Source organism: Bactrocera dorsalis, chromosome 3, assembly GCF_023373825.1.
Source record: "Bactrocera dorsalis isolate Fly_Bdor chromosome 3, ASM2337382v1, whole genome shotgun sequence".
Classification (NCBI taxonomy): domain Eukaryota; kingdom Metazoa; phylum Arthropoda; class Insecta; order Diptera; family Tephritidae; genus Bactrocera; species Bactrocera dorsalis.
This window is the reverse complement of record NC_064305.1, coordinates 46864392-46876477: the sequence shown is the minus strand read 5'-3', so window position 1 is coordinate 46876477 and position 12086 is coordinate 46864392. Positions and strand designations below refer to the sequence as shown.

Here is a 12086-nt window from a genome sequence, read left to right as displayed (position 1 = left end):
TAAAGTACTCTTTACGGATGCCAGAGCTGATGGCACCCATGTTGCGGTTGCGGTGGATATGGCAGATGGCCTTGGTGATGGGCAAACGACCATGGATAACGACCCGAATCTCTCGGACGCAGCGAGTTCTGGGGGCGGCTCATCAATCGGCGACTCTGTATTCAGCCTCGAACAATTGTGAGGAGGATTGAGGAGGTGCAGGTTGATGGAAATTTCTCCAGATCAACATCCAATACGCAAAGGCGGCCTCCGCCAATTTACTGCTTCACCTGAAACAAGACGATGTCTTTCTGATCCAGGAACCGTGGCTGACTAGTAACGGGACCTCTGGATTGAGGACGAAGAGCCATAAGCTGCTGGCGACCAAGGATGCAGGTAGAAATAGGCTGTATGTTGGTCAGAAATGAATTAACGGTATTTCTTTTACCTAATTTCAGCAGCGCAGACGTTGTGACAGCAAAACTAAGGTGTGACGCCGGAGATGTCTAGCTAATTTCCGCGTATATGCCACACGACGATGAGGTGGAGTCACCTGCCTTACTGTTGAGGAAGACCTTGATTGAAGCGTCACGGAAAGGTACCGGCGTCATCATCGGTCCCGACACCAACTCGCAACACGCAATCTGGGGTAGCTCGAACACCAATAATAGAGGTGAGTCGCTTTTTGATTTTATTGTTAGCGAAAATCTTTGCACCTGTATTAGGGGAAACCCTCCTACCTTTGTAACTGCAGGCAGGGAGGAGGTTCTTGACTTCACCCTAGTCTTACAGGGGATTGCCACGCTGATCTCAAACTGGAGGATCCTCGATGATCACTCCTTATCTGATCACAGGTATATCGGGGTTAGTATAGTCGGAGAAGGTCCGCCTAGAAAGTCGTTTAGAAATCCTGGGAAGCGTACCACAGGACACTTTGACATACTCTCCAACGCGGACTGGCGGTGGACACATTGGACACAGAAGTTTATTTAACAGTGCGCTCAGGAGTGGGCATTGTATAAAACGGAACTTGCAATATACAAGTCCGAGGTAAGAGAGGCAAAGAGGACCTCATAGAAAAGCTGTTGCGAAAAAGTGGAAGGCTGTCATGAGTCCTCTAGGTTTCACGAAGGTTATCTCAAGGATGCAAATGGGAAGTGGACCCTGAGCAGTGAAGAAACTCTTCAGTTGCTCCTTGATGCTCACATCCCGAGCAACACGTCCTCTATGGGGGTATCTCCCAGAATGTTGCATGATGACTACACGGTTTTTGTCGACCATCTGAATGAGCGACACTTGACATGGGCGATCAATTCGTTCAAACCGTTTAAGTTCCCGTGGCCAGACGGCAACATACCAGCCCAGCTGAAGCAGACTGTTAAGGTGTCATGCGACTGGTTGGTACCTATACGAACTGCATCAGACTAGGTTACATCCCGGGGGCCTGGAGACGAGTCAGGGGTACGGGAACGTGTCGCTGCTCCAGTATCCTCTATAAATGGATAGCTGGGCCTCGCGGATTCTTGGCCAACGCAGGGTCACTATCGATACTTGCGCATTCGCAAAAGACTTTAGATCCTAAATTGATCGCAGGAGATCTAGTGATTTTTTCAGTAAGGCTAGCATCTCCCTAGTTGTGGGGCTTTTAACCTGCCATTGAACAATTGGCGTACATGCTGTAAGATTGGGAATCTTAGCAGACACCGTCTGTAGAAGTTGTTGAAATTAAGCGTCTTTGAAAATGTGTATTAGCTAGTAAGCGTTTTTCCAATCTGTAAGTCCGAACACAGAATTTTTTATTTTCAATGGCTTCACATAGGACTAGATTTATCAGTCCATTAGCGATTTCTGATCAGTCATCTAACCTAACCTAACCTACGAGGTGTGCTCAAAAAGTATCGCGAATCGTAACTGACAGTTTTCTTCGATTGCAGGGGCGTGGTGCATCATGAGTTCTTGCCACAGGGAAGAACGGTCAATAAGGAATATTACCTGCAAGTTATGCGCAATTTGCGCGAAGCAATCCGCCAGAAACGCCCGGATTTGTGGAAGAACAAAAATTGGCTTTTGCACCACGATAACGCCCTGCCCACACATCGTTGCTTGTGCGCGACTTTTTGGCCAAAAACAACACACTAATGATGCCGCAGCCACCGTATTCCCCAGATCTGGCCTCCTGCGACCTTTTCTTGTTCCCTAAACTGAAGAGGCCCATGAAAGGACGACGAAGACGATACAAAAAAAATGATTTTTTGAAGTGCTTCGAAGATTGGAAAAACCGTTGGCACAAGTGTATAATATCTCATGGGGATTACTTTGAAGGGGACAAAATAGATATTCATGAATAAATAAATAATTTTTGAAAAAAACACAAAATTCGCGATACTTTTTGAACACACCTCGTATATGTAAAACCCCTATAATATGTAAAATAAATGTTATGTTCTCACTTAATTTCAACACAGAAAACCGTGAAATCAACTTTTGGTGGCAATATCATAATTCTTTTATATTGTGCATACAGAATTTTACCTCAATTCAACATTTTCGATTCGATTCTACAACTTTTTTAGGCTTCTGTAAAAGCAACAATAATACATCGAGTTAGTTTCCATGTTTGCAAATGTCAAGTGGGAACTTTCTCTTCCCTCAAAGGGGAATATGGAGGAGCCATATGAAAGTGGGTTATCTGGTCCAAATTACAAATAAGTTATTCATTTGAAGTTGTTTACATTTTTTCTGCAATTAGTACTAATGTAATTGGTGCACTCCACCCATGAGCTATAAAAATTGAAGCAAATGGGTTCTCATACTAATATAAAAAAGAAAGGAAGGATTAAGTTCAGGTATAATTGAACATTTCATACTCTTGCAACTTACCAAGGCTTAAGCCGGGGTAATACCTTTAGGTACATAATGTTTGTTAGTTAGTTGTCTAGGGGAAATTTTAACCCGATTTTATCCATTTTACGCCCAAGAATATACTGCTAAGAGTGAACCCTACTCTCTCATTTTCATTGATATATGTATGTATAGTCACCCGAAAGTTCAAAAATCTTTAAATGGGGCATATGGGGACTAAAAGATGATTGAAGTCAGATTTGACACACAGACATACTCTTATCAGGTAAAGATTCTCACACTCTGACTGATATTTTCTGTAAAAAGTTAACTATAAGGTGGCATACTTCAAAGGCACTATTCGTGCAAAACTTTATATATTCCTTGTTTATAGATTTGTATACTGAAAATGGAAAGAATCAAATAATATTTAAAATTGTGTTATATGGAAAGATTTCGCTCGCTTTCACACTGTAACATAGGAATGTGAAATAATGTGACGTACCGAATTGGGTTTAAATCGGTAGAGGATGTCCCAAGATATGCCATTTCACCTAAAAGGATGCGGTGGCGCACTCATTGCCCAATTTTGACACCTGGTCCTACAAAGCGCTCTCATACAAACGCGGGTAAACTTTAACATCTCTGGCGTATTTAGTTATAACTAGCAACCCGCCCGGCTTCGCACGGAAATAAAATATAAGGCCTATGTCACTCACTGAAAAAATGATTAAAATCGATGCCATAGTTTTGATCTATTCATTACTGCCCGTGGCCCGCACGCGTTACATTTGGAGTAAAACAATTCCCCTTTCTTTATACCATGAAGATTTTCTTGCTATCTTTGGAATATCTAAATTCATACCCTACATTTTTTTTGCATTTTTACATATTTATTTTATTTTTACAACAACAATTAATATATTACAGAATGTCTTTATATACAACGTTTACAGCTTTCTTGTCATTAGACAATACAAACATGTTTTCTCTTGAGATAACTCTTGAAAGAGCGACATACAGTTGGCCATGTGAAAAACAGTCAACGCTCAAATCTAAGCCTGCAACGTTGAAGGTTTAACCCTGCGATTTATTAATGGTCATTACAAAAGATGTCTTTACCGGAAATTGTAAACGTTTAAATTGGAATGGTAAATCCGATGGTATCATAGAGATTCGGGGAATCAATACATCTTCTCCGGTACCACATCCTGTGAGTATTGTGCACTCTATTATGAAAGTTTTCAGTAATTTTACCAGCAAACGCGTGCCATTGCAAAGTTTAGGTGGATTCAGGTTTCTTAATAAAATAACAGGACAACCTACTTTCAACACCATTTTGTGATGATTCGTAACTCGTGCTGATGATTCTCTGGCTCTCTGTATTCGATGTCTATCCCTATCCCGGCTGTGGCGAACCTCACGCTCTACTGAAGATTCTCTCTCTATCTCAGCTCTATATCTATCCCGAGCCTGACTAAGGCGAGCCTCACGTTCCGTTGACGATTCTTCATCTCTTGCTGAACGTAGTCTTCTGGCGTTCACTGTACTTCGACCTATGTATGTCCGAACGACGACGTCTTCCAGACATGACTTTATAATTTCAGTACAAAATTTACTCAGTTCTATATGTATTATTAACTATACTCAAATTGCCATATTATTATGCGCCGCAGTAAAAAATATGTAAATACTTACCATTTAGAAACATAAGAAAATTTCTGATTAATATCTTCACAAATATTCATATTAAATCAACAATGTATTTAAGGCTTCGAAAATAAGCTATTAGTTGTCGTAAAAAGTAAATGACAAAAAATGTTATTGTGGGTGTAGTCGTTGGAATCGATAGAAAATTTAAAACTATTCAAAAACTGTATTTTAATTATTGAACGTGAACAGAGCGGTTTATTTCGCTGAAAAAATTTAATGTACATATAATCAGGGGTGTTGTGAAATTCAAGACAGAATTGCCTAGCTGTCAGAATTGAAAACCAATTCCGATTTTAAATGGTGTCACAGAATCTGATTGGATTTTCGTCTTTTCGAACATATACAAAACCAATATTCGAATCAGCTGTTTACTAATGTGACCAATATTGTGAATGCAATTTGAATAAAATTTGAAATGAGTTCAAACACAACACCCCCGAATTACATGGAATTCAGTACGGTAATAACGACATGAATTGAAAATACATACATACGTCCGAAATTTAATGATGCGAGAGATTCGTACATATGTACCGAGTTCTTTCACCATACAATCTAATTCAACACGAATGAGGTGGGGTGAGCTTCCCACATAACTTCAAATGTTTCATTCGGTTGACAGCGAACAAACACACAAACAGTTTTTTTTGGAAAAAGTGCTGCTCTTGTTTAAACAATTTTGGTTAAATAAGAAATGAATCAACTATTTTTTTTGATGCAGAACGAAAGTAAATATTTCATAGTTTAACTTCAAGTAAGTTTCATTTTAATCGGCGGATTCTTTTATGATGTATGGCTGTGTAAACAAAAAATGTATGGTTTTTTACCACATTTTGTCCGAGTGCCACGCCCCCTTTATATATTTCTTCACATTATAATGACATAAACCTTCCTCTTCAGACAATCTATCTATTAAAAAAAACCGCATCAAAATCAGTTGCTTAGTTTTCAAGATTTAAACATTTAAGGGGACATGAGGACAGAAAAAGTGACTTTGTTTTATAATATGTAGTGATTTATCGCGCTTTTAGTCGTACAGTTATATGGGGAGTAAGTCGGGTTGCCATCCAATTCAATCCATTTTCACACTGTCGGTATAAGCTCGTATATATAGGCGATTATGAATGTTGTAGCTTTAGTGGTTTAGAAAATATGTACACTAAACCTATTGGAGGAGGGGGCCGGATTTCAACCAGTTTCGTCATCCTATACATAAAAAAGTTGTGTTAGTTACACCACTTATATATCAAGAACGACAGAACCGATTTGGAGGGTAAGGACGTAGGATACTTTTTATATCTTTATGTTAAAAGTCAATACAATTCTTAAATGCAAAAATTATATTTCAAATCACAAGCATTGTTCAAAATCATGCAATAATCATCTGGAAATTTTAGTATTATAATTCAAAAATAGAAAGAAATAAGTAAAAATTTTCATATTCATACATGCTTAGTATATGGGTTATACTGATTTTGCCCCTGAACAAGGCAATAGCTGTCATACAAACCGAACGATCGGAATCAAGTTCTTGTATGGAAAACTTTCACATTTGACAATGCATCTTCACAAAAGTTGGCACAGGTTATTTTTTAAGATAATAATGTAATATACGAAGAAATTGTTCAGATCGGCTTACTATAGCATATAGCTGCCTTCAAACTGAACAATCGGAATTTTTTGCTGGTATGGAAAACTTTTGCATTTGACAAGATATATTCACTAAATTTGGTATAGATTATTTCCTAAGGCAATGTAATCTCCGAATAAATTGTTGAGATCAGTTAATTACATATACATAATATATAGCTGCCATACACACTGAATGATCGGAATCAAATGCTTGCATGAGAAACTTCCTCATTTGACGATATATTTTCTCGAAATTTGGTATGAGTTATTGTTCATAGAAATAATGTAATATCGAAAGAAATTGTTCAGATCGGCTCACTACAGCATATAGCTGCGATACAAACCATACGGTCGGAATCAAGGGAAACTTTCGCATTTGACGTGGTATCTTCACGAAATTTACATGGATTACTGCTTAAGGTAATAATATAATGTCCGAAAAGATCGGATTACTATAGCATATAGCTCCGTACAAACTGAACACATAGTTACTAAAAGAAATGCACCTGTGAAGGGTATATTAGCTTCGGTGCAGCCGAAGTTAACGGTTTTTTCTTACTTTATTATCGCGGATACTTTGTCAGATTTTGGGCGAAGGACGCAAATGCATTCATAATAAACTAAACGCGATATCTAGCATAAAAATATAACGGAATAACTGGTGTAGGTAAAAAGGTCTATTATAATTTAAGTTATACAGAAATCTTTTCAAAGCATTGCACAGAGCAGTGCAATACTTAAACGAGAACGATGAATTATATGCGTACAATTTCAAACTGATGCTTTCTAAAATATAATAAAATTGGTAAATATTGGGAATGGTAGAATAGAACTGCAACCAAATACGCAGTGCAATGAATTAAAACTGGCTCTGTAGTCATTCGATGAATAACATACCACGTGCATCTCAAAAGATCCAAAAAGCCATGCTTTATTAACACACGAAATGCTTTTAGATTAATTTTTTTATAAACTAACACAAGTTGCTTCACCAAAAATGCTACATCACCTTAACTAATAGTTATAATCTAACTAATAGAAATCATATAGATGGTATTAGTAGTACTACCTATGTATGTATCAGCCACATTGTCCAGTCATTTAAGCTTAAATTAGGTAAGAATTTCCGAATTCAAAATACCCTGCTGTAAGTCTGTAAATACTTGTATATTGACACCCTAAAAGTTGTCTCAAAACCTATATATGGTAAGGTATACGCAACTATTAAATTTCAAGGTCAAAGGTCACAATAATCGGTTTTTTGCGCTTTTTTGTAAATATCTCATTTCCTATGGGTTTTTTGCTATTTGTATTTATTATCTACAAATTTTGTTTGAAAAAATTTTTTCATACGGTGAACCGTTTTCGAGATAGAGGGCGTGCACTGCGCGGTCACAGCATCACTTCAGGTCAACCGGTGCCTCCGGTCAAAAACGCGCCATATATAGTTGATGAACTATCGATAAATCAATGATTATAAATATTTGTAAATTTTTATTAACTATTATATTATATTTTATCATTTTCTTTAAGCCTTAAATCTATATCTATTCAATAATACTGATCACCGTTTCCTAAAATTAAAAAATAACTAAGGGAAAAACTTAAATCATAATATAATATTCCCATTAACACTAATGACATTTTAAATAGAAAATAATTAAGTGCATCGTCTTTAAAATCTGTAAATTTTAAAATCCTTCCACTACGTCAAAAATTCTACCTGGGAATTATACGGGCCCCTGTTATACACTACGGACTTTTCTATAGCCAGTAGGGACATATGTTCAAGATGTACAGCTACGACCGTCTTCTCTTTGTTTCAGTTTGAATCGTATCTTGGTAAACTACGGACGTACAATTTCAAAAACTTTGGCTGATTTGTGTAATAAGTCAGTTTCGGGAAGTGAATCGCTTACTGAAGTAGTGCGCGGTATGAAATCTCTACGAACTGCAAGTGTCGAACGAAACTACGGAAAAATTGATAATTTAAAATCAGTAATCTTTGTTAAAGTGCATGAAAAGTGCCGAAGAGTTTACATTAGTAAAAACTGTATCCAAACAGCAAAACGGGAACAAGAAGAAGGAGAAACTATAACTTCTCCGTTAGTACTCCGTAAAAAACGAGGTGAAGTGTTTGATATTAAGAATCAATGTTTATATTGCTGATGAGGCTGCAGAGAAAAAGAAAAGAGAAAAATACAGGCGGAAGATAAAAAAAACTGTTATCAAAAAAGCAGAAGAACGTGGGAATGATTTCGGAGAATTGGTGAAAAGTCGAATAATTTTACGGTATGATTTGATCGCTGCTGAAACGAAGTACCATGCTGCTTTTCAAATAAATTTTCATCATCATCGCCTCTTGAGAAACCTCGTCAAGATAATCAAGTTACAGAAGCTATGTTAGAGATTTTCAATTACATCGAAAATAATAATGATTCTCAATTCACACTAAAAGAGCTTAAAGATATCTTGACAGGGTATATGCCAGATGATAAAACTATCACTACAAGACTACAACAGAAGTACTTAACCGATATCGTAATTACAAAGAAAGTTGGAGCTTTCACAATCATTTCTTTCCGTGATGCACAAGCTAATATTCTATCAAAAGCTTGGTACGAAAGTAAAAAAATAGATCCTGAAGCAGAAAGGCTAAGAATTGTAGAAGCTGCAGCAGCAATTATTAGAGAAGATATCCGAACATCCATAGTTGAAACTATATCTTATCCACCTCCTAGTAAAATGTTGGATAATGTTAGTCAAGAAATTCCAAAAACTTTATTGCACTTCTTAGAAGAAGTCATCGTCAAAAACAGGAAGACAAATTGATCATTTAAAAACATAATGTACTTCAATGAGCCATGCAATTATGGCTCCCATACGACGATGAAGAGGAAGAAGATAATTAAAATTATAAATTGTAGTTTTTGTACCCTTTATTTCCTTTTTTTACTTTTAATAAAAATAAATTTATTGAATGATATTTTTTAATAAAAAGATAAATTCATAATTTATTTGTTTTTTTTTTATCATGTAAGAAGTTATTAATATTAATTAGGTTTAAATACAAATATAATTCCTATATTTTCATTAACAATTAAATTAATACTGAATAAAGTGGGTAGGTTAGGAAAAAATGATAAAATATAATATAATAGTTAATAAAAATTGACAAATATTTATAATCATTGATTTATCGATAGTTCATCAACTATATATGGCGCGTTTTGACCGGAGGCACCGGTCGACTTGAAGTGATGCTGTGACCGCGCGCTCTCCGCCCTCTATCTCGAAAACGGTTGACCGTATGAAAAATTTTTTCAAACAAAATTTGTAGAGAATTTTGTATTCTACAATATTGATATTTACAGAAAAACGCAAAAACCCGATTTTTGTGACCTTTGACCTTGAAATTTAATAGTTGCGTACACCCTACCATATGTAGGTGTTGAGACAACTTTTAGGGTGTCAATATACAAGTATTTACAGACTTACAGCTGGGTATTTCGAATTCCGAGGAGAACTTACTATAATGACTGGACTAACAATGAAACGTGGACAGTAACTATAGTTTATATTATATATAAATGTAATACCACTATGTGAAAAAAACTATTATAATCTTTATAAACATGTTGTAAGAGTATGAGAACCGAGTTTGAAAAGTGTATCAACGATTTGTCAAAACGCTGGCATATGCACAGAACAAATGAGGGATTTTTTGAACACGACAGCATTAATGCAGACCAATGAATGATTAAAAAAAAAGTAAGGAAGGGCTAAGTTCGGGTATAATCGAACATTTCACACTCTTGCAATTTGCACGTAATAAAGCAGGGGAAATACCTTCAGATACATAAGGCTTGTTAGTTATATTGGTTGTCAAAAAAGTCTTGCGGTATTTTTATTGAAATTGAAATGAATTTTTGATGACTCATGCCCAGCTCTTGACCGATGCTACGGCTGCTCTATGCCGGTCTCTTTCGACCAATTCAGCGATTTTATCGCAATTTTCGACGACAGGCCTTCCGGAGCGTGGCGCATCTTCGACCACCTCTACACCAGAACGAAAACGTTGAAACCATCGTTGTGCGGTGGAAATGGAAACTGTATCGGGTCCATAAACTGCACAAATTGTATTGGCGGCTTGAGATGCATTTTTGCCTTTATCGTAGTAGTACTGTAAAATATGCCGTATTTTCTCTTTATTTTGCTCCATGTTTGCGACGTTATAACTCACGAACGACTTAAAAGAAACGACAATCAATCAAACACGTGTTAGCGCGTGAAATGAGCTTTCGAAAAAGGTATAGCATGACCCGATGCGACGAATAAAACTAGAACTACGCGCTTTCAGCGCCAACTAGCGAAAATACCGCAAGACTTTTTTGACAACCTAATATAAGGACTACGGCAAGTTTTCGCGCGATTGTTTTCATTCCAAGCACAAAAATGCACCGTTGTTAGAAAAACACGCTCTCTCAATTTTATTAAGGAAAGTCACATATTGGTCGAAATCTGCGGTAGTCATAAGGCAGGATTCGTGTAAAGTTTTATCTTGTTATATTAATTCATATTATTCTTGATTTATATACCTGACAGCTGCCATACAAATTGAGCGATCAAAGTCAAGTTCTTAGTTTTCATTTTATTGGATATCTCCCCTAAAGCTGGCGGGGATAGTTGTGTAACGCCAATTTCCTGTATGATAACTTGTTTTTACTTGTGAAAGGCATTATAACTTCGGTGCAACCGAAATTAATGTGATTTTATTAAATGTCGTTGATATACTACCTGAACAAAAAATAGTACATTATTATAGGTACACAAGACATCGTTCCGCTATCGTTAATTAGACCACATGCGAGCACCAACTAGTACGCAGTATACATGATGACGATACTGTACATTTAACAATGAATGGCAAATCGATTTTTTAGCTATCTTTTAAATGACAACTAATTGCGGGTATAACCGAAGATTTTATATTCTCGCAATTTTCAAAGGCTAAAGTCCTAGGCATATTTTCAAGTACTGGCAAAAATCAAACAAGACTTTACGAAATATTTCATTTTCGCTATTCTGCGAATTTATGCATGAATTTTGTTACTATCATATTTTGTATTTTATTAACTTATAGTGTACTTTAGGTCGTAAACTCACTTAGCTTAATTTTTATATTTTGAATTATGTCTGAGATATTTACTATATGTGACCTGGTCTACGAAAAAGGGGCTTAGGTGTCAAAAAATCAAATGAGATAACGAGAAACTGACGAAACGAGTTGTTTATTTTTAACAGCTGTTTCCCAGAAAACTAGTTTTCGCACGTTAGCTCCCTTTTCGTAGACCAGGTCACATATATAATGATCAAGCAAATTAACTTAAATGAGTATATCGTCACCTGAAATGCAAAATAACGTACCAACATTTTCAGAAATTTACAGTGGCATGAATGAAACACGAAATAAAATCGAACATGAGTGAAACAAAATATTAATATTGAATAAGACTGGTTTATATATGACCGCAGGACCAGAAAATGTTGAACATATGTAATATTATGTAAGTATATAATTTGAAGTAGTACAGCGTAATCAATAAGACACTCAATTTCGATTTTTTTTTGATGATACGTTATTTTGCATTTCAGGTGACGATATGTATGTGATATTTATTAATAAAAGAAAAACGACTTGTCCACTTAATTTCATCAAAATATAAAACATATTGACCGACATAAACAGTTTAGGGTCAGGTGGAAAGTACGAAATCCCTATAAAGGGTATATTAGCGTTGATGGAAGTTTGCTGAGTATTATTCAAGTATACTCGAAAACATGTTTCACCGTAGTATATGGGAGCAGGGGTAATTCGTGAACCGATTTCATAATTTTCCGGGTCGTAAACTATAGTATAT

At 36.2% G+C, this 12086-nt stretch overlaps 1 protein-coding gene across 3 annotated transcripts in view; it reads right to left on the bottom strand.

Annotated features, from left to right (window-relative positions):
* Positions 1 to 12086, bottom strand: part of LOC105226367 (UDP-N-acetylglucosamine--peptide N-acetylglucosaminyltransferase 110 kDa subunit) — a 162803-nt gene that overhangs the window by 59529 nt on the left and 91188 nt on the right. The gene's annotated exons all lie outside the window — the stretch shown is intronic.